Here is a 20975-nt window from a genome sequence, read left to right as displayed (position 1 = left end):
ATTGTTGCTTTATTTGTTAATTTAATCTGTTCTTTGACAATGCCACGCATGTAAAGCATTCTTCCGGCACTCTTTTTGAATCTCCCTCATCTCTGCTCCTGCCCTCCATACTCTTCCTTCCCTGCCTTTGCAACATTCATGTATTCTCTTGCACATGGAGATTTAAAAACATCAATCTGAACAGAGAATAGTGATCTCTAGAGTGTAGGAAGAGTCACCATGGCTGATGATGTGATCCTTGATCAACTCAAAATCAAAAAGAAAGCAGTCTGTGCTCAGTGTACTGAGCACACCTGTGGAAACGTTTCAGGCATCAGTGTGCACACACAATATATCTTAATTAAACAGCTGACAGTTTAAAGAACTAGGCATTGCCTGTAAATGACATACGGAATTCTAAAAAAATGTGAAGCTGAGTTATTGACAACTTCTGAGTTTATACACAAACATTAATAATTGATATATATATATATATATATATTATATATTGCAGTAGTTTGCCTTTGCAAATAAACTTCAGAGCAAATAATAAAAACTGATGAAATTCAAGAGCAATATGCTATGTAGAAATAAGAAAACTAACAACTAGGATTTCATTTTATGTCTAAGAAATGAGCAAATACTTCAGTGGTCAGACCAGTGGGACAGAGAATACAAAGCCACATCTCTACTTCCTAACATAGACAGTGAAATATTTAGGAAAAAATCAGGACAATATCTGACACACATAAAACATGATCTCTGTTATATATGCACTTAAAATTAGAGCAAATTCTCGAGGGGAAGAATTGCATGGAGAATTCTATACACTCAAGGGACATGCTGCATGCTTGCCTGGCCACTGCCCCATTCCTGACTATTGCCCTTTCTTTCTTTTAAAATGGAGTGCAATTGCATAATAGCTACAATAAAATACTTCCAGCCATTTTATGGTTTAAGGCAAAAATTATCGATGGCTTTAAAAGTTTTGTATTATATTGTTTTCCTTTTGATATTCTCTATTTTTCTTGAGATATATTACATATTACAAAAGATGCTGGTTCAGGCTCCATATCTTGCATTACCAGGAGTCTTTGCTAGTGTCACTCTAATACATTCTAGGAAGTTTCCATTGAACTAGGCTTCCATATCGTCCTCCCACCCCACTAAATGCCAACCTATTCTATTCCAGTCTTCTCTCTATATACTGTATCTCTCCTCCACCTAAGCACTCATGTTCCCACACCCAATAACCCTAGTTCACCCACAAAATCTATTATTTCCCTTTCATAAGGAGATCCATGTATCTATCCCCCCAGACCTCTCCTTTTCATCTAACTTCTCTGTGGATTGTAATGTGACTACCCTTTACTTAACAGCTAATATCCACTTATAAGTGAGTATATATCATGTTTGTCTTTCTGTGCCTGGGATGTCTAGTTCAAGATAATTTTTTCTAGTTCCATCTATTTTTTTGTTTTGGTATGTCTTAAATTATCTTAGCCATTCAATTTTCATTATCCAGAAATTTTAATTTATATATTTCTTAGTAACATATTTCACATGTGTTCATGATTCTATTGGTTATGAAATCAAAAGTGAACTTACTATCTAAAACTGTATTAAATCCTGTAAAAATATTAAAAAGTTATTTCTTGATGGAAATAATTTTCCTAGAGAAATTTTTTTGTATTTCACATCAATATATTTAAATTTCAGAAATGTCAAAAATGATTAATTGCCCCTCCAAGCATAAGTTCCATCTGACTCTTCAGAATGTTCAAAAGTATCTTATATACTTCAGTTCCAATGCTAATCTATTATTGACTCATATAGAATATGTTTTTATCATCTATTTCTATATAAAATATTTAATCTCCTTTCTTTTACCTTAGTTAATCCAACACCAAGTAGTATTTTGGGAATCTTTTGGGCAATAATGGCCAACTGCTAAAAGATGACTTCTTATGTCTGTTATAGGAGTTTATATCTTTAATTTAAATAGAATTGTATCACTTTCTTCTCTATTTCTCTCCTCCAACTCCTCCCACATAATTTTTCCTGAATCCTTCACATGGTATCCACTCTTAAGTTGATATCCTTTATTATTTAAATTGTTATTGTTAAATTTGTTTATGTTTCAATATATGTATGCATGTTTGCATATATGTTATACATATGTTGCATATATATGTACACACACACACACACACACACATATATATATATATATATATATATATATTCATTTGAATCTGTTTTTGTTGCTTGTATATGCAGAGTTTCAAGGCTAACTACTCTGATTGGACAACCAATAAAGAGACTCAATCCTAAAAAACACTAATTCTCCTTCTCCCAGCAGTCATTAGTTTCCTGTAGGTCTTTGTCTATGATTGGGACACCATAAAAATTTGTCCCTTCTTTGTTAACATGTACTTTGATATTGCCATTGTCCCTACCTCATTTGTTCAGCCAGAAGTGATTGTTTCATACACAACTTATAGTCCCACAACAATACAGATTATCAATATAACCTTCAGGTTGCTCTCAGAGGTTTATGGTGGCCCTCTATTCTTGAAGACATCATACAGAAAGGAATAGAACTCAGATGATTCAACCTGGATATGATATGAAAACTTCTCTCCTCTGTCTATCTTACATAGTTCCAGGAAATATACTCTAGTAACCAAATGAAGACAACAATTAAACTTTCCTTTCCAGCTGTAGCACCTATAAGCCATAAGAGCAAGATATTTATAGAGGTGTAATAGGTGGTACTCAGATGTTGGCTGTAACCAATAACTTTCTAATTGGACTTAAGATACACACACCAGGAGCAAGATCATGACTAGTACTGAAAACCTAGCCAACTGTGCATTGTTAATGAGGTCTTGGACATTATAAAAGTTTCTATTACAGCCACTTTACTATAACAGCATAATGCCTTACTGCATTATTTTATCATTTTTTATGGCATTCATTCTGACAGGTACAAGGTGACATCCTGTTGAATTTTCATTTGCATTTCCCCTGATGGCTAGTCATGCTAAACGTTATTTCCAACATCATGTGGACCACTGTGTCATTTTTTTTGAGAAATGCCTATTTAGACAATTATAAATGGGATTATGTGGTTGTATGTTATTGAGTTATTTGAATTCCTCATATATTTTAGATGTCAGCTTCATGTCACAAATTTTGTTTATAAACATTTTTTTACTGTGTAGTATATCTCTTCACTCTATTGGTTATTTTCTTAGTTATGTACAATTATTTTAGTCTGACATAATGGCACTTATGTGTTCTGTGCTCTTTATGCATTTTTTCTGTGCTCACATCAAAATATCATTATATCATCACTAAATTTATTTTCAGATTTTTTTTATTTAATTGGAAACAAGATTGCTTTACATGTAAATCACAGTTCCCTCTCACTCCACTCCTCCCTTACCACCCCCACAATAAAACCCTATCACATATCTTTTTTCTGCTCCCCAGGGAGGGTGAGGACTTCCATAGGGGGTCATTAGAGTCTATCGTGTCCTTTGGGATAGGGCCTAGGCCCACCCCATTTGTCTTGGCTCAGGGAATATCCCTCTATGTGGATTGAGCTCCCGAAGTCCACACCTATGCTAGGGATAAGTACTGAACTACTATAGGAGGTCCAGTAGAATTCCGAGGTTTCCTCACTGAAACCCATGTTCCTGGGGTCTGGATCAGTCCCATGCTGCTACACCAGCTATCAGTCTGGGGAACAAGAGTTCCCTGATGTTTAGGTCAGCTGTTTCTGTGCGTTTCACCAGCCTGGTCTGGACCCCTTTGCTCTTCACTTATCCTTCTCTGCAACTGGATTGCAGTTCAGTTCAGTGAGTAGTTGTGGGTGTCTGCTTCTACTTCCACCAGCTACTGGATGAAGGCTATAGGATGGCATATGAGACAGTAATCAATCTCATTATCAGGGGATGGCATTTTAGGTAGCCTCTCCTCTGTTGCTCATATTGTTAACTGTTGTCATCTTTGTAGATATCCAGGCCTTTCCCTAGTGCCTGATTTCCCTGTATGGCATGTTCTTTTTGTTTGATGGTTATATTTACTTTCTCTTCTTAAGCATTTACCCATGTAGTATTCTTGGATTTTTGGAGATGAGTTTTCTTGTGAAGATAGAAGCAAAACATTTCCCTTTCCTTTGGGAGGTTTTTACTTGTTTATGAGATGTATTTCAGTAAAATATTTGTGCTTGTCGAGAGGTTTGTTTCTTTCAACTTGAATCTTGATCAACTTTGATGGTATCCACAGTTTTTCTTTTCTTGTGGAGACAAATGTAAAATCCCTATTTTAATGTAATATATGTTCAGGCTTTTATATCGAGGTTAGTATATCTTTGAAGTATATTGGTTGATTTAGTTTACAGTTTCTTCCGTAGTCCAGTGTCTTTCTAAAGATATTTGTCCTTTATTATTGGCATTAAGAAAGTTTAGTGTCAATAAAACATTATCTAATCTATGTTTGGGGGTTTTGTCTTCCCAGTCTGTCTATGGAGCATCTCCTTAAGTGTTCTACTAGATCTTTCAACCATTGTTTGTCCTGTAGGATTGTGTGGTATATTAGTGACATGTTTTATGTTATAATATTTGAAAAACTGTTCCATTTTTGTGAGGCATATGCCAGAGCAGTTAGTTTTTAACTGTGCAGGTATACCCATAATTGCCATCATCCCTAGTAAGTGTGTAATAACAGAATCAGCTTTTTCAGACTTGAGATCAGTAGCCCATTGGAACCCTGAGAATGTGTTTATAGTGCGATGTATGTATTTTAAATTTCTAAATTCTGTTAAGTGAAAGATATCCATCTGCCAGACTTCATTCTCTAAATGCCTTTAGGATTATAGCTTGTTGGCAGTGGAGTTTGGTTATAAAAAGAATAAGTAGGACAGTTTCTCATTATTTTCTTGGCTTGTTGCCAAGTGATGGAGAAGTCATTTTTAAACTTTTGCTATTTATATGATGTTTCTTATGAAATTCTGAGGCTTCTAACACACTTCCAATTAATAAAAGATCAATCTCATCATTGCCTTGTGCTAGTGGGCCTGGCAGACCCGTATGGGACCTGATATGTGTAATGTATAGAGGATTACTTCTGTTTCTGATTGTTTCCTGTAATTGTAGAAACAATGTGGTTAATTCTGTATTATCAGAACGAATTCTGCAGTCTCAATGTGTAACATGACTCTCTGCATATTGAGAATCAGTAACTATATTAAGAGGTTCTGTAAAATCCATAAGCATCATGAGAATTGCATATAATTCTGCCTTGTGTACAGATGTATATGGATTTTGAGCTATTTTATTTACCTCACTTGTTTATAGTCAGCCTTACCTGATTTTTTGGCATCAGTGTAGAAGGTAAGAACTCCAGAAATGGGAGTTTGTCTTATAATATGTGGAAGAATCCAGGTTGTCTTTTTATGAATTTAATTCTGTCAGTTTTGGGATAGTTGTTGCTAATCATTCCTAAAAAGTCAGTAAGAGCTATTTGCCAATATTCATTATCCTTCTATAAGGAGGAAATCTCTTCATTAGAGTTGGGCCCCAAATACTAAGAAATAAAAGGAGCTTGGGATAAAGATAACTTTTATTAGAAAGACACCAGCCAAACGAAAGCCAGAGTGTACCAGGGACAGCAAGGCAGAAAGGCCAGAGAGAAAGAGCTCCCATGTGCCTTGTAGCCCCTTAAAACCCTATCACACAGTCATCCTGACCTCACCTTGACCACGCCCTAACAGGCATGGTCAGGCACACCTGTAGCCAGCATGTAGCAGGCATGGCTTACACTGTGCCCTACAATCGGGAGCAGACCCAGGTGACACGTGTTCCTGAGAAGTGCAGGGGAACCCGAACTGGAAGCAGCCCCTGTCCTACCTGGGCCAGTGAATGAAGGCAGGACTGTTACCGTGGCCTTGGCAGTCTCCGGGTGTGTTGGATCCTGCTGGCCGATTTTGGATCCTGTGAGCAGACCCCTGTCGTCAGGTGTCCCCGAGAATTGTCACTAAATTTTTAATGGAAATATTATTTCCTTTGGTGCTTTGACAGATTTAGGTCTTATATTTAAATCTTGAATCAAATTTGAATTCATGTATATAGGCCATCTGATATAAAGGTGTAATTTCATTTTCTGCATAAAAATATTCAATTTTCCTCAACAGTGTTCATGGAAGCTGCTGTCCTTTCCTACTTTATTTTTTTTGGCACCAACCAAAATAGGTTGATCATAATGTGCAGATTTGTGTCGGAACAATTTGTTTTGGTCACTCTACCTATGTATTCATAGTTTCAGATCAGCCTATGAGTGCTTGTCCAGCAGGTCTCTAAGAGGCAAAACCCATGGAGACAATATCTCATTTGACAAGAAACAGTGGACTTTGGGGCATTGTAGAATGCTGCTGAGAATGCATGGCCTGCACACTCTTTTCTGTTTCTTAATATTAATTATTCTCTTGGTGTTTTTAGTTTCACTTTGTCTTATCAAAATTCATCCTTTATAGAGCAGGTTAGGCATTCAGGATCCTTTTGTAAGACAAAGAAATAGACAAACACAAGTTGCCTGTATGCACTCAGCTTCAGCAGGTTATGAAAATAACCCTTCCTGTAAATAGACGTTTTTAAGTTTTGAACTATATTGTAGTTTTTGAAAATGTGTGCCTATGTTTATCACCTTTTATCTTTGCTATTTATCACCTTATATCTTTGCTGTTTAGCCAAGATAGCAAAATGTTAAGTGTTATATTTGGTTTAAAAGATGTTTTGATGTAAAAGTTGAACAAAACATATTTTACAAATTTGTTTTTGCCAGAGGTTAATGATGGAGGATGGGGAATACATGCTTGTTTTTGATGTATAGAAAACAACAGCTTGAGCTATTCAGGTCCAGGCACCTGTGTGAAACTCATCTGGTTTTTTGGACAATTTTACCTCATTTCTTTACACCAATGTGTTTTCCCTCTCTCAGGACTTGATCCCAGGCTGTGGCACAACAATGGCAAATTTCCCGCTAAACTCTCCTTTTGGTCTCTTCTACCGATTTTCCACAGGTTACAGTGGCCTCTCTGGAGACCTCTTCAGCTCAACCGAGCTTTAGAAGTATTTATTCAAATATTTTATTTGATGCATTTGGTGAGGACTATTACCCATATCTGGACCTACATTCTTGAAAAACTTATCAAATAATTGAAACATGATGATTCTATTATTAAAACAGAATCAACATGTATCCTACAGTTGTTCACAAAAGGCTTTTATCTTGATTTGAGCTAGAAAGGCATATATTCATAGAGACATTGCTTACATAATGAATCAAAAGATATTTGTTTTTAACTACTTTCAACAAATAATAGTTACATGTTTAACCAGTACTTTTATATACATTTCAAAAATAACAAAAAGCATGGATAATGATGATGTATATGTAAGATAGACCATTGTATTTTCAATATTAATTTAACCTTTAACTCACAACTATTGATTTAAGACAATGAACTCTAAAATATGTAAACCTATAGGCTTCAATAACTTCATTTATATTTTCCAATATGGATAGAAATGTCAAGGTAGAGAAAGTTATACTGCTTGGATGAAAAACTACAAAATAAGATTCTGTTTTGGAACTTACTAGATTACAACAAATAAAATGTTGCTATTATAATAAAACTAGATAGGAATAGGTCAGTCTTTGTACATTGAAGACCAAAGTTGAGAATAGCTGTAAATCAATTCTATAGAAATGGATAAAATGTATTGCCTTTCTAACTAAAAGAACTAGACTAACAGATTCCAGCTAAAGATAGCAAATTAGGGAAATAAAATTACCTATGTTTCCTCCTGAAACACCACAAATAATAAGCATTTTAAAGTAGACTTTATACCTACAACTGTGGAGACTCCAGGGGACCAAACTAGCCCCTCCATATGTGGGAGACCATTGTGAAGTTTGGATTATCAAAGGGCCCCTGGCAGTAGAACCAGGATAAAAACATGGTACATGAACTAGCTTGTTGGAGCACTCTCCCTGTGGTAGGATAATATGCTGAATATTAATACATGGGAGAGATGCTGGGCCCTGTCCCAATCTATTATACCAAACTATGTTGACTCTTCACATGAGTCCTTACCAGTGAGGAAGAGTGGACTGGGTGTGGGCTAAGGTGGAGGTGAGGGGGGTTGGGAGAAGGCAGGGGGGTGAGAGGAATGGTGGAAAGGAAAACTGCAGTTGGAATGTAAATACATACATATATATATATATATATATATATGTAATAAAAAGCGGGAAAAATAAAGTATAAATCTCTTGATGAAAACAAATGATAGAAGAGAAAAATCAAAAGTTTCCATGATTATAGCTAGAGGGACAAATTTAGAAATAAAAATGAAGAAACTGAGTTCAGAAATAAAAAAACAAAGAAGCCTCATAATCTAGAGACAGTTACTTCCATGTGTACACAACAATTTTCATGTATGCCACATTTGCAAGTATGTTAATTAAGCAAATTTCAACTTTTGCAGAAGGAATCCACTGCCTAAATAACATATATGATAAAGTGTCACTGCTAAATACTGTGATGTTGACATGTGTTTCACAAAACCATCTACCTGCGGATGTATCTAGCAATCTTTCAATCAAATAAGAATAATTTTTAACTGTAATACACTCTCTAGTTGAGGCTGTAGAGATGAACAAGACACCTAGATGATGTCTTGTGGTATGAGTGCTGTGAGTACTAAATCATTTCTCTGAAATTTGAAATAACATGTCTTTAAAATAGTCTGAAAACTGAAATTTGCCAAATTATCTACAATGTGGGACACATAAAAATCACCATATAAATATATTTTCATATTTTTTCTAAATGTGAATAACTGAAGGTTCATTCCAAGTGAGTCTTCTGAGTGCAGATACAATATACCTGCTTCTGGAGTTAAAGGTCTTGATCTGATTGTTCTTCACTAACACAAATCAAATGTGTGTTTCAGTTAGTGCACTGCAGTTACAACACTAACAAATATATTTAAAACAACAAACTATGACATAAAATTTTCAAAACGTGTCTACAGGAAAGAAAATCTACACTTCACTGCCTTTGCTCCTCAGTCTGCCACTAATGGCACTCCTGAGATTGCTGCCAAGCTTCAATTCTGCTGCTCATCCATCCTTATCCTTACATCCTACCCCTCACTCTAGACTGAGAATGACACTATTTTGCCATTCTGCTGTTTTCTTACAGAGAAAAATATCTACGCTCTTCTTGCTTCTATTCATGGTTCATTTGAAGAGTACAGGAAATGATTTGTAATAATGCCACACAATGTATATAAGAAGTGTAAATGTCCTGTGCATATGGTTTATGCCCTAATTTGTTTAATGATGATGTTCAGGCAATATCTCAAGTTCTGGTATGAAATGAGACTTAGAGTTTCCAAAAAATAGTGAAATCAAAGTATAGCTTCCGTCTACTCACAACTGTGGAAACATACACTCACATTCAAGGAATCACTCCTATCACTGGGATTAATATTAAGGCTTGCCTTTGTGTATATAATTCTCCACAAGTGTACATTTGCCAGGGTATCATATATCATGTATATGTCTTTCATCATCTCTTTCATTGTGTGCTATAATTTGAAAAAGTACAAGTCTGTCTTTTGTTAGCTTCCCTGTAGTCAATATCTAGTTATTGGTAGAATTCTATCTTGAAATTTTCATGATGTCAAAAGATCAGGTGAAGAGTTGAAAATTATGTTTAATTAAAGTCTGTTTTAAATGTATTTTACTAAGCAAGTAAAAATAAATATATGCTATTCTATTATTCACATAGGACAAAGATTCTTCTCTAAATTAGAAGCAACACATCTAGAGAATTAGGAAGGATTTTTTATGTGTGTGTTTGAATTAAACATGAGTCACTGAGGTAGATTATTTGAGAATAGCAGTAGTAGATGCCAGCATTTAAAGTGGTAGCATTTGCATTTTATTTTACTAGAACTTAGACAATACACATCAGCAAATAGCTTTTAGATCTCACTAAATAGCTACTTTATTCCCAAATGCATTATGAGCAGCCATTATAATCCAAATGTGATAGCTTCCAGTGAATACAAAATATTACAAGACTGCCTAGTTTTATTCTTGTTTTTGTTCCACTGAATATAATACAATGATATACACTGGCAGATAAATGCTTTCATGCAACACATATTTTACATATGTTTCCATCACCGATTTTCTAAGCATGAAGTAGAACTTGTCAAATTACAAAAATAAATACAATATATAAAGAAACACATAAACTCCTTAACATTGGTCAGTGGGTCTATCCTGAATCTGGAGGAAAAGGAAGCCTTTTAGAAGCCTCCTAGAGGTAGAGAAATGTCCAAATTTACTGTGTTTTCTTTCTTTGTACAGTAGTTAGTCTAGATAAAAGTGCACAATAAGGATTCTCAAGTGATGCCACCTTATAATTTCATCATCCAAATAAATTGTCTTCACTAAATTGTATTTTAAGTGGTGGGAGGCTTTGAGTATACCACTAGAACTCTGTGAAGCCTACAATGTTTGAAAGGTGGACAAGTCCATACAAGTCATCTTAAGAATTAAATGGAACCATTTCAGAGCACTTGCTTTAAGTGATTATAGCAAATTTACTAAAAGTTTAAAAATTCTTACCTATTTTAACAACAAAATCCCTCAAAAACTTTCCTATAACATATATTAGAAAGGATTATTAGGTATAGTACTGTTCCCACATTCACTGGTGTCAATATCATACTGTTGTCTTGATGTGAAAGTCAATGATGATACTCCGGAAATTTTAAGAGTGTTTTGTCTTCATACTTACTAGGGAAATACAGTGGTACTGAACTGCATTCCCAGATCCAAATGAGAACAATGGCAAACATTATATTGAAAAGAACCAAAAAAGAAGCCTGTTCTCACAGAAAAAACTTGGTATTAAAAATGTTTGTATTAAAGAAATCCACTGCTCATAATCGCCTTTACAAATCCTTAATTTCTTGTGGAAATATATAGGGCTAATGAGACTTACATGCTTCCAAAGCTGAGGAAAAACATCAAAATGTAATGTGTAAAGGAAGATTGTAATGAACAAATGGCATTGCCATCATTAGAAAAACAGGTCTAAGAGTCAAAGTCAAAAGAGTTGAATTCTATTAAGCAAAATTTTAAAAAGGGTTTTTAAACATACCAGCTCAGAATGCATAAGGTTCTAGATACATATGCTCCATGAGTCAATGCCATGTGATTATAACCTTTCTAAATGTCTACTTAAGAAAAATCTGGACCATATGCTTATATTAGATAGTTTCAATAAATTTGCATTGTAAGCAATTTCTCTTTCCATGTAAAATAATATATCCTTTTATTCATAAGTAAAAATAAATAAATTTTATCAGCCAGTTATCAAAAAAGTTGAATAAGACCTGTTGTAAATACAAGTTTATAATAAGTGCTGCTAATTTTATGGTAAAGGTGGAGGTTAAATGTGATAATTTTTCTCTGATCACACATAGAAAGTGAACAAATTAATGTTGAGATTAAGCCCGTTTACAATTTGAAAGATTTTCTGCATCAACACTATTTTACTAATCATTATGGTAAACTATAAGCTAATTTACGAGGTTTGATGTTGTACAATCACAGTTTTGTTTGGTATAAGATTTTGGTGGTGAATCAAGGACAAAAAAGTCTTCCAATGATTTGAAAAGGAAATTTGTTTTGGTAAATTTATTAAATAAAGCTGTTAGGTGTCAGTATTAAATTCAGAAAGAGTAGCATGAAAATGAAAACCCAATGGCAATTTAAATCATTAGCAAGGGTCTACAGAGAGGTCTCAGTGTGTAAAATGCTTTCCGTGCAAGTATGAGGAACTAAGCAATGCTAGACATAGCAGAATCCATCTTAAATGCCAGCTCTCATATGATGAGAAGGAATCCCTGTAAACTCATCTACTAACTAGCCTGGCATAACCAGGGCAAGCAGGAAGAAAGTCAGTCTCAAGCTACAAGGGTGAGGACTATGGCACACACATGCCCATACTTAAACTGTGCACAGGAACACACTAACACATCATAAACACAACTAGATAAAAAAATTGTTAGAATGAATCAACCATTTCCAATATGAACTATTTTATGACTTAAATCCATGTATTATACCCTTCATAAGCAAACTGTGGTTATTTCTGACATGGAATAATATTTAACATAAATATTAATATTCACAACTTAATTAGTTTAAAAAGAAATAAAATTAATATTAAGCTTTGTTTAAGTCTATACTAACCCAAACTTAAAGAAGAGTTCACAATGAGTTGAAGTTTATTACTTAATTTTTAAAAATGAACAAAACATCCAATCTTTTCCAAAATATCTCTAGAATATTCTCTGACCCATTGGTTAATATTGTTCCCCCTGAAACTGCCAGAGTATCCTCAATGCTTTGCTCTTCCAAAACCCTCCTGGGATGGCCCAGTTAGCCTCACTTGCATCATTCAACCACGTTCTTCTTTTATAGTGCCAAAATTTTTCACATTTCTCCAAATAGAGCATGACCAGACCTGTCACAGCAACAGATGTTTATGTCTTGTGACCAACTTCTGTCTTAGTTACTTTTTAAAGCTGTGTCAAAACAATATGACTATGACTATTTCATACTTACAAGAGAAAGAGTTTACTCCAGCAAGTGAGGCCACAATCATCATGGCAGGCAGTATGCCAGTGGGCAGGCAGGCATGGAAGTTTAGCTTTAACTCAGAGTTATGTGTTGAGACACAATTCAGGAGACAAAGAGAGCTAACTGAGTATGACATGAAAGTGCCAACAAGGCTACATCTCCTAATCTTTCCCAAACAGTTCCACTAACAGAGGACCAAGATTCAAATATATGAGACTATGGGAACCATTCTTATTAAAATCACCATAAAAGGCGCAGCAATCGAATCCTAATTTTTCACTCAACAGATTTTCAGGTTTTTTTCTCTCTATTTTTTCATGTGATTAAAGTAGCTTGATATTGATATATAGGGCAGTGGAATCCCCTATAGTTATTTGAACAGTTATTCACCAAGGAATAACTAAGTTTAAGATACATGATTTAGTGGGTAGAATATTCCTTATCCTTAACCCAAGTTTACTTTTTAGTTTTTTTGGGGGTATAGGTTATTTTGCTTTATTGTGGTATTTTTATCTGAAAAAAAAAACTTTTAAAGCTTTCTTCAAGAACAGTTATTTTCTACAATACATAAGTTATTGATCCACTGAATTTTTTCTGCAGATTTTTTTATTTGAATTAGAAACAAGATTCTTTTACATGACAATCCCAGTTGCCTCTCCCTCCCCTTCACCCCTACCACCCCCCCCCAACTAAAACCCTACCTATCACATGTCCTTTCTGCTCCCCCTGGATGGTGAGGCCTTCCATAGGGTGTCATCAGAGTCTATTGTATCTTTGGGATAGGGCCTAGGACCAACCCCATGTGTCTTGGCTCAGGGAGTATTCCTCTATGTGGAATGGGCTCCCAAATTCCACACCTATGATAGGGATGAGTACTGAACTACTACAGGAGGTGCTGTAGATATCCAAGGTTTCCTCAATGAAATCTATGTTCCTGGGATCTCCATCAGTCCCATGCTGGTATTCCACCTTTCAGTCTGGATACCAAGAGTTCCCCAATGTTCAGATCAGATGTTTCTGTGGGTTTCACCAGCCTGGTCTGGACCACTTTGCTCTACATTCATCCTTCTCTGCAACAGGATTCCAATTGAGTTCAGCGATTAGTTGAGTGTGTCTGTATCTACTTTCACCAGGTGCTGGATCAGGGCTATCAGGTGGCGTATAAGTCAGTCACCAATCTCATTATCAGGAGAGGGCATTTATTGTAGCCTCTGCTTGAGCCGGGAGTTGGTGGTGCACGCCTTTAATCCCAGCACTCAGGAGGCAGAGGCAGGTGGATCTCTGTGAGTTTCGTGGCCAGCCTGGTCTCCAGAGCGAGTGCCAGGATAGGCTCCAAAACTACACAGAGAAACCCTGTCTCAAAAAACCAAATAAATAAATAAATAAAAAGGTAGCCTCTGCTCTAGGGATTAGATTGTTAGCTGGTGTCCTCTTGGTAGATTTCCAGACATTTCCCTAGTTCCTGATTTCTCTGTAAACCTAAAATATCTCCCTCTATTATGGTATCTCCAATCATGTTATCTTCTATTCTTCCCCTGACTCAACCATTCTGCTCCTTCATGTACTCCACACCCCTCCTCTTCTCCCCTTCTCATTCTCCTAGCTCCCTCCCCCCTTCCTGTGCTCCCAATTTACTCAGGAAATCTTGACCCTTTTGCCTTCTCCAGTGGACCATGTATGTCTCCCTTAGGGTCCTCCTTGTTGATTACCTTCTTTGGCAGTGTGGATTGTAGCCTGGTAATCATTCACTCTATGTCTAAAATCTACATATGAGTGAGTACATACCAGGCTTGTATTTTTGTGAGTGGGTTACCTTGCTCAGAATGGTTTCTTCTAGTTCCATTCATTTTCCTGCAAATTTTAAGATTCCATTGTTTTTTCTACTGAGTAGTACTCCATGGTGCAAATGTACCACATTTTCTCTATCCATTCTTTGGTTGAGGGGCATCTAGGCTGCTTAGAGTTTCTAGATATTACAAAGAGTGCTGGTATGAACATGGTTAAACAGATGTCCTGGTTGTATGAATATGCTTCTTTTGGGTATAAGCCTAAGAGTGGAATTGCTGGATCTTGTGATGTACTGATTCCTGTTTTCTTGAGGAGTTGCCATACTGATTTCCAAAGTAGCTGTGTAAATTGGCACTCTCACCAGCAGTGGAGAAGTGTTCCCCTTTCTCCACATCCTCTCCAGCATAAACTGTCATTGGTGTTTTTGAATTTAGACATACTGACAGGAATAAGATGGTATCTCAGAGTTGTTTTGATTTGCATTTCCCTGATGGCTAAGGATGTGGAACATTTTCTTATGTATCTTTCAGCCAATTCATATTCCTCTATTGAGAATTGTCTATTTAGTTCTGTACCCTACTTTTTAATTGGATTGTTTGGTGTTTTGGAGACTAGATTCTTTAGTTCTTTGTATATTTTGGAGATCAGCCCTCTGTCAGATGAGGTGTTGGTGAATATCTTTTCCCAATCCATGAATGGTCATTTTGTCTTGCTGACTGTGTCATTTGCCTTACAGAAGCTTTTCAGTTTCAGGAGGTCCCATTTATCAATTGTGGATCTCAGTGTCTGTGCTACTGGTGTAATGTTCAGGAAGTGGTCATCTGTACCAATTAATTCAAGAGTTTCTGATTTATATTCCCTTGATCTCCTTTTGTTGTCTTATTGTTCTAGCTTCAAGGACAATATTGAAGAGGTATGGAGAGAGTGGACAGCCTTGTCTTGTCCCTGATTTTAGAGGAATTGCATTGAATTTCTCTCCATTTAATTTGATGTTGGCTGTCAGCTTGCTGTATATTGCTTTTATTATGTTAAGGTATGCTCCTGTTATCCCTGATTTCTCCAAGACTTTTATCATGAATGGGTGTTTGGTTTTGTCAAAGGCCTTTTTGGTATCTAGTGGGATTTTTTCCTCAGTCTGTTTATATGGTAGTTTACATTGATGGATTTTCCTATGTTGAACCATCCTTGCAATCCTAAGATGAAGCCTAATTGATTGTGGTGGATGATTTCTCTGATGTGTTCTTGGATTTGATTTGCCAGTGTTTTATTTGAGCATTTTTGCATCAATGTTCATTGAGGGATATTGGTCTGTAGTTCTCATTTTTAGTTGTGTCTTTGTGTAGCTTGGGTATCAAGGTTATTGAAGTCTCAAAAAAAGAGTTTGGCAATGACCCTTATACTTCTATTGTGTGGAACACTTTGAGGAGAATTGGTATTAGCTGTTCCTTGAATTTTTGGTAGAATTCTGTACTGAAACCATCTGGTCCTGTTTTTTTTTTTTTTGGGGGGGGGGGAGACTTCTTATGACTGCTTCTATTTCATTAGGAGTTATAGATTTATTTAAGTTGCTTATCTGTTCTTCATTTAATTTTGGTAAATGAAATCTATCCAGAAAATTGTCCAAATCCTATAGATTTTCCAGTTTTGAGGAACATAGGTTTTCAAAGAATGACCTGATGATTCTCTGGATTTCCTTTGTGTCTGTTGTTATGTCGTTTCTTTCCTGATTTTATTAATTTGCATGTTCACTCTCTGCTGTTTGGTAAGTTTGAATAAAGGTTTGTCTATCTTGTTGATTTTCTTGAAGAACCAACTCTTACTTATATTGATTCTTTGTATTGTTCTCCTAGTTTCCACTTTATTGATTTCAGCCCTCAATTTGATTATTTCCTGTCATCTGCTCCTCCCGGGTATATTGGCTTCTTTGTGTTCTAAAGCTTTCAGTTGTGCTTTTAATTCTCCAGTGTGAATATTCTCTTGTTTCTTCATGTGGGCACTTAGCACTATGAACTTTCCTCATAGCACTGCTTTCAAAGTGTCCCATAAGTTTGTGTATGTTGTGTCCACCTTCTAATTGATTTTTATGAAATCTTTAATGTGCAAAAGCACATTCAACAGAAATCCTGATGTGAGACCACCAGAGACTAGGAACCATACACCAGCAAGACCTGAACATCACAATGCAGATGAAGCAGAAGAGAATGACCTTAAAAACATCTTCATGAAAGTGATAAAGGACCTCAAAGAGGACATGAGAAAATCCCTCATGAACACTGATGCAAAAATTCTCAAGAAAATATTGGCAAATCAAATTCAAGAACACATCAGAGAAATCATCCATCCCGATCAAGTAGGCTACATCCCAGGGATGCAAGGATGGTTCAACATACAAAAATCCACCAATTTAATCCACCATATAAACAAACTCAGGAAAAAAAATCACATTATCATCTCACTAGATGCTGAAAAAAGCCTTTGACAAAATCCAACATCCCTTCATGATAAAGGTCCTGGAGAAATCAGGGATAACAGGAACATATCTCAACATAATAAAAGCAATATACAGCAAGCTGACAGCCAACATCAAATTAAATGGAGAGAAACTCAATGCAATTCCTCTAAAATCAGGGGCAATACAAGGCTGTCCACTCTCTCCATACCTCTTCAATATTGTCCTTGAAGTTCTAGCTAGGGCAATAAGACAACAAAAGGAAATCAAGCGAATACAAATCAGAAAGGAAGAAGTCAAACTCTCACTATTTGCAGATGATATGATAATCTACATAAGTGACCCAAAAAACTCAACCAGGGAACTCCTACAGCTGATAAACACCTTCAGCAAAGTGGTAGGATACAAGATTAACTAAAAAAATCTGTAACACTAATATATACAGATGACACATTGGTGGAGAAAGAAATCAGAGAAACATCACCCTTTAGAATTGCCACAAACAACATAAAATACCTTGGGGTAACACTAACCAAAAAAGTGAAAGACCTGTACCGTAAGAATTTTGAGTCTCTAAAGAAAGAAATTAAAGAAGATACCAGAAAATGGAAATATCTCCCATGCTCTTGAATAGGTAGGATAAACATAGTAAAAATGGCAATCTTGCCAAAAGCAATTTACAGATTCAATGCAATCCCCATCAAAATCCCAACACAATTCTTCACAGACCTTGAAAGAACAATTTTCAACTTTATATGGAGAAACAAAAGACTCAGGATAGCCAAATCATCCCTATACAAAAAAGGAACTTCTGGAGGCATCACCATCCCTGACTTCAAGCTCTATTACAGAGCTATAGTCCTAAAAACAGCTTGATATTGGCACAAAAATAGACTGGTAGACCAATGGAAAAGAATTGAAAACCCTGATATTACCCCACACATCTATGAACACCTGATTTTTGACAAACAATCCAAATTCATACGATGGAACAAAGAGGACATCTTCAACAAATGGTGCTGGCATAACTGGGTGCAGACATGTAGAAGACTGCAGCTAGACCCAAGCCTATCGCCTTGCACAAAACTTAAGTCAAAATGGATCAAAGATCTCAACATAAATCCAGCTACACTGAACCTATTAGAAGACAAAGTTGGAAACACCCTTGAATTAATCGGTACAGGAGACTGCTTCCTGAACATTACACCAGTAGCACAGACACTGAGGTCAACAATTGATAAATGGGACCTCCTGAAACTGAGAAGCTTCTGTAAGGCAAAGGAGACAGTCAGCAAGACAAAACAGCAGCCCACAGACTGGGAAAAGATATTCACCAACCCCACATCTGACAGAGGGCTGATCTCCAAAATATACAAAGAACTCAAGAAGCTAGTCCCCCAAACACCAAACAACCCAATTAAAAAGTGGGGTACAGAACTAAATAGACAATTCCCAATAGAGGAATCTAAAATAGCTGAAAGACACATGAGGTGTTCAACATCCTTAGACATCAGGGAAATGCAAATCAAAACAACTTTGAGACACCATCTTACGCCTGTCATAATGGCTAAAATCAAAAATACCAATGACAGTTTATGCTGGAGGGGATGTGGAGAAAGAGGAACACTCCTCTACTGCTGGTGCGAGTGCCAACTTGTACAGCCACTGTGGAAATCAGTATGGCGACTCCTCAAGAAAATGGGAATGAGTCTACCACAAGATCCAGCAATTCCACTCTTAGGCATATACCCAAAAGAAGCACATTCATATAACAAGGACATCTGTTCAACCATGTTCATAGAAGCATTATTTGTAATAGCCAGAAACTGGAAGCAGCCTAGATGCCCTTCAACCGAAGAATGGATAGAGAAATTGTGGTACATCTACACAATGGAGTACTACTCAGCAGAAAAAAAACAATGGAATCTTGAAATTTTCAGGAAAATGGATGGAACTCGAAGAAACCATTCTGAGTGAGGTAACCCAATCACAAAAAGACAAACATGGTATGTACTCACTCATATGTGGACCTGCTTTATGATACACAGTAGTGACCATGCTTTATCAGAGCTGTTTTTAATAATGTTGCTCAGATTGGTTTCCTCCCAGCTGATGACTGAGAAACTAATTTAAAAAAAAATGGTGCCAAGTACCACAAGAGTAACAGAACTGTGCTGCCTTCTGGGATTTTGTTTTTTACTTTTTTGTTGTTGTTGTTTGTTTGTTTTTTTGTTTTTGTTTGTTTTTTGTTTTTTTAAAATGGAGTGTGCTGGATGTCTCTACTATTTTGTTAAAAGGACTATAGAACCTGGAAAAGCTGTTGCTGCTATTGATGCATAATTTATTGCCATTATTGCTCTTTTTATATAAATATAAATACATACATATATATATATAAGCAAAATAAAATAATAAAAAAACATTTGCATTGAAGTGTTACAAGGTAGGGAAGATTAAAAGATTTTCATTTCTTTGCATACAAGTTTCATAAGATGGGAGGTATTTATGGAATTTTGGCCTTTGTCACACTTGAAAAAAATAAAAAACAACAACAAAAAGCCATAAAAAAATAAATGGAAGAAAAAACAAACCAAAAAACACAAGATATCAACAAATCTCTCAAGGAAACAGTTGAAGACCTAAAAACTGAAATTGAGACAATAAAGAAAGCACAATATCATAGCATGCTTGAAATAGAACAGCTGGTAAATGATCTAGAACTACAGATGCAAGCATAACGAGCAGAATGGAAGAGATGGAAGAGCAAATGACAGGAGTTGAAGATACACTAGGAGATATAGACTCATCAACCAAAGAACATCTTAAGTCCAACAAATCCCTAACACAAAATATCTAGGAAATAGGGGATACCATGAAAAGACCAAACTTAAGAATATTAGGTATAGAAGAAGGTGATGAAATCCAATTCAAAGGCACAGAAAACATATTCAACAAAATCATAGAAGAAAACTTTTCCAACCTAAAGAAAGACATGCCAATAAAAATACAAGAAGCCTCCAGAACACCAAATAGACTGAATCAAAAAATAAGGTCTCCTCAACACATAATAATCAAAACCCCAAACATACAGAATAAAGAGAAAATATTAAGACAGCAAAGGAAAAAGTTCAAGTAACCTATAAGGGCAAACCTATCAGAATTACACCTGACTTTTCCATGGAAACTCTGAAAGCCAGAAGGTCCTGGATAGATATTCTACCTATACTAAGGCACCACGGATGCCAGCTCAGACTATTATACCCAGCAAAGCTTTCCATCCACTGAATTTCTAAATCAGTTTTTTTTCTGTGCTTTTCAGCTGTACATCATTATACAAATGGGCACACTCCTTTGGAGTAGGCACAGTCTGATGCTACACTCATTAAAACTAAGGACAAGGGAGAGCATAGGAAATGACATATCAGCAATCTAATCCTCTGCCTTATCTTTTTGAAGTTATCACTGGATAAAACTTACAAATCACTAATAAATTCATCTTTCTGGTTAACAAAGAAATCTATTGGAACATTACTGCTTAAAAGACAACACTGCTTTAAAATGCCCACCATCATGGTCTTATCTCATTGCTCAAGGATGCCACTGTTTACACCTGATGTGACAGGACAGTAAGGTGCAAAGTGGATTGTACAGATAAAAAATGAATACTTTAGGCCTGTTCTTTTTTTTCTGCACAAATATGAAAATATGTACCATCTTTAAGATAAAATAACAAAGAAATATATAATTTTTGTTATGAAATACCTATACAAATTTTAAAGTTTACACCTTCTGAGCTGCTATGAACCTATCTGTCAAGAGAGCCTGCCTTGCTGTGGTGCCCTGGAAAGCCTTGTGAATGACATCTCTTAGGATGCCTGGAATGACCACACAGTACACAGAGTTAGTGCAATCCAGTTTTTGGAAGATGAAAAGGATGAATAAGAAAACGAACAGAGAACTCTTCAGAGTCAAGCCACTCCACGACCAGGGGAATTAAAGAATATGAAAAAGTTGATGGTGA

Source organism: Cricetulus griseus (assembly GCF_003668045.3).
Source record: "Cricetulus griseus strain 17A/GY chromosome 1 unlocalized genomic scaffold, alternate assembly CriGri-PICRH-1.0 chr1_1, whole genome shotgun sequence".
Classification (NCBI taxonomy): domain Eukaryota; kingdom Metazoa; phylum Chordata; class Mammalia; order Rodentia; family Cricetidae; genus Cricetulus; species Cricetulus griseus.
Note: the sequence above shows the minus strand (reverse complement) of the source record.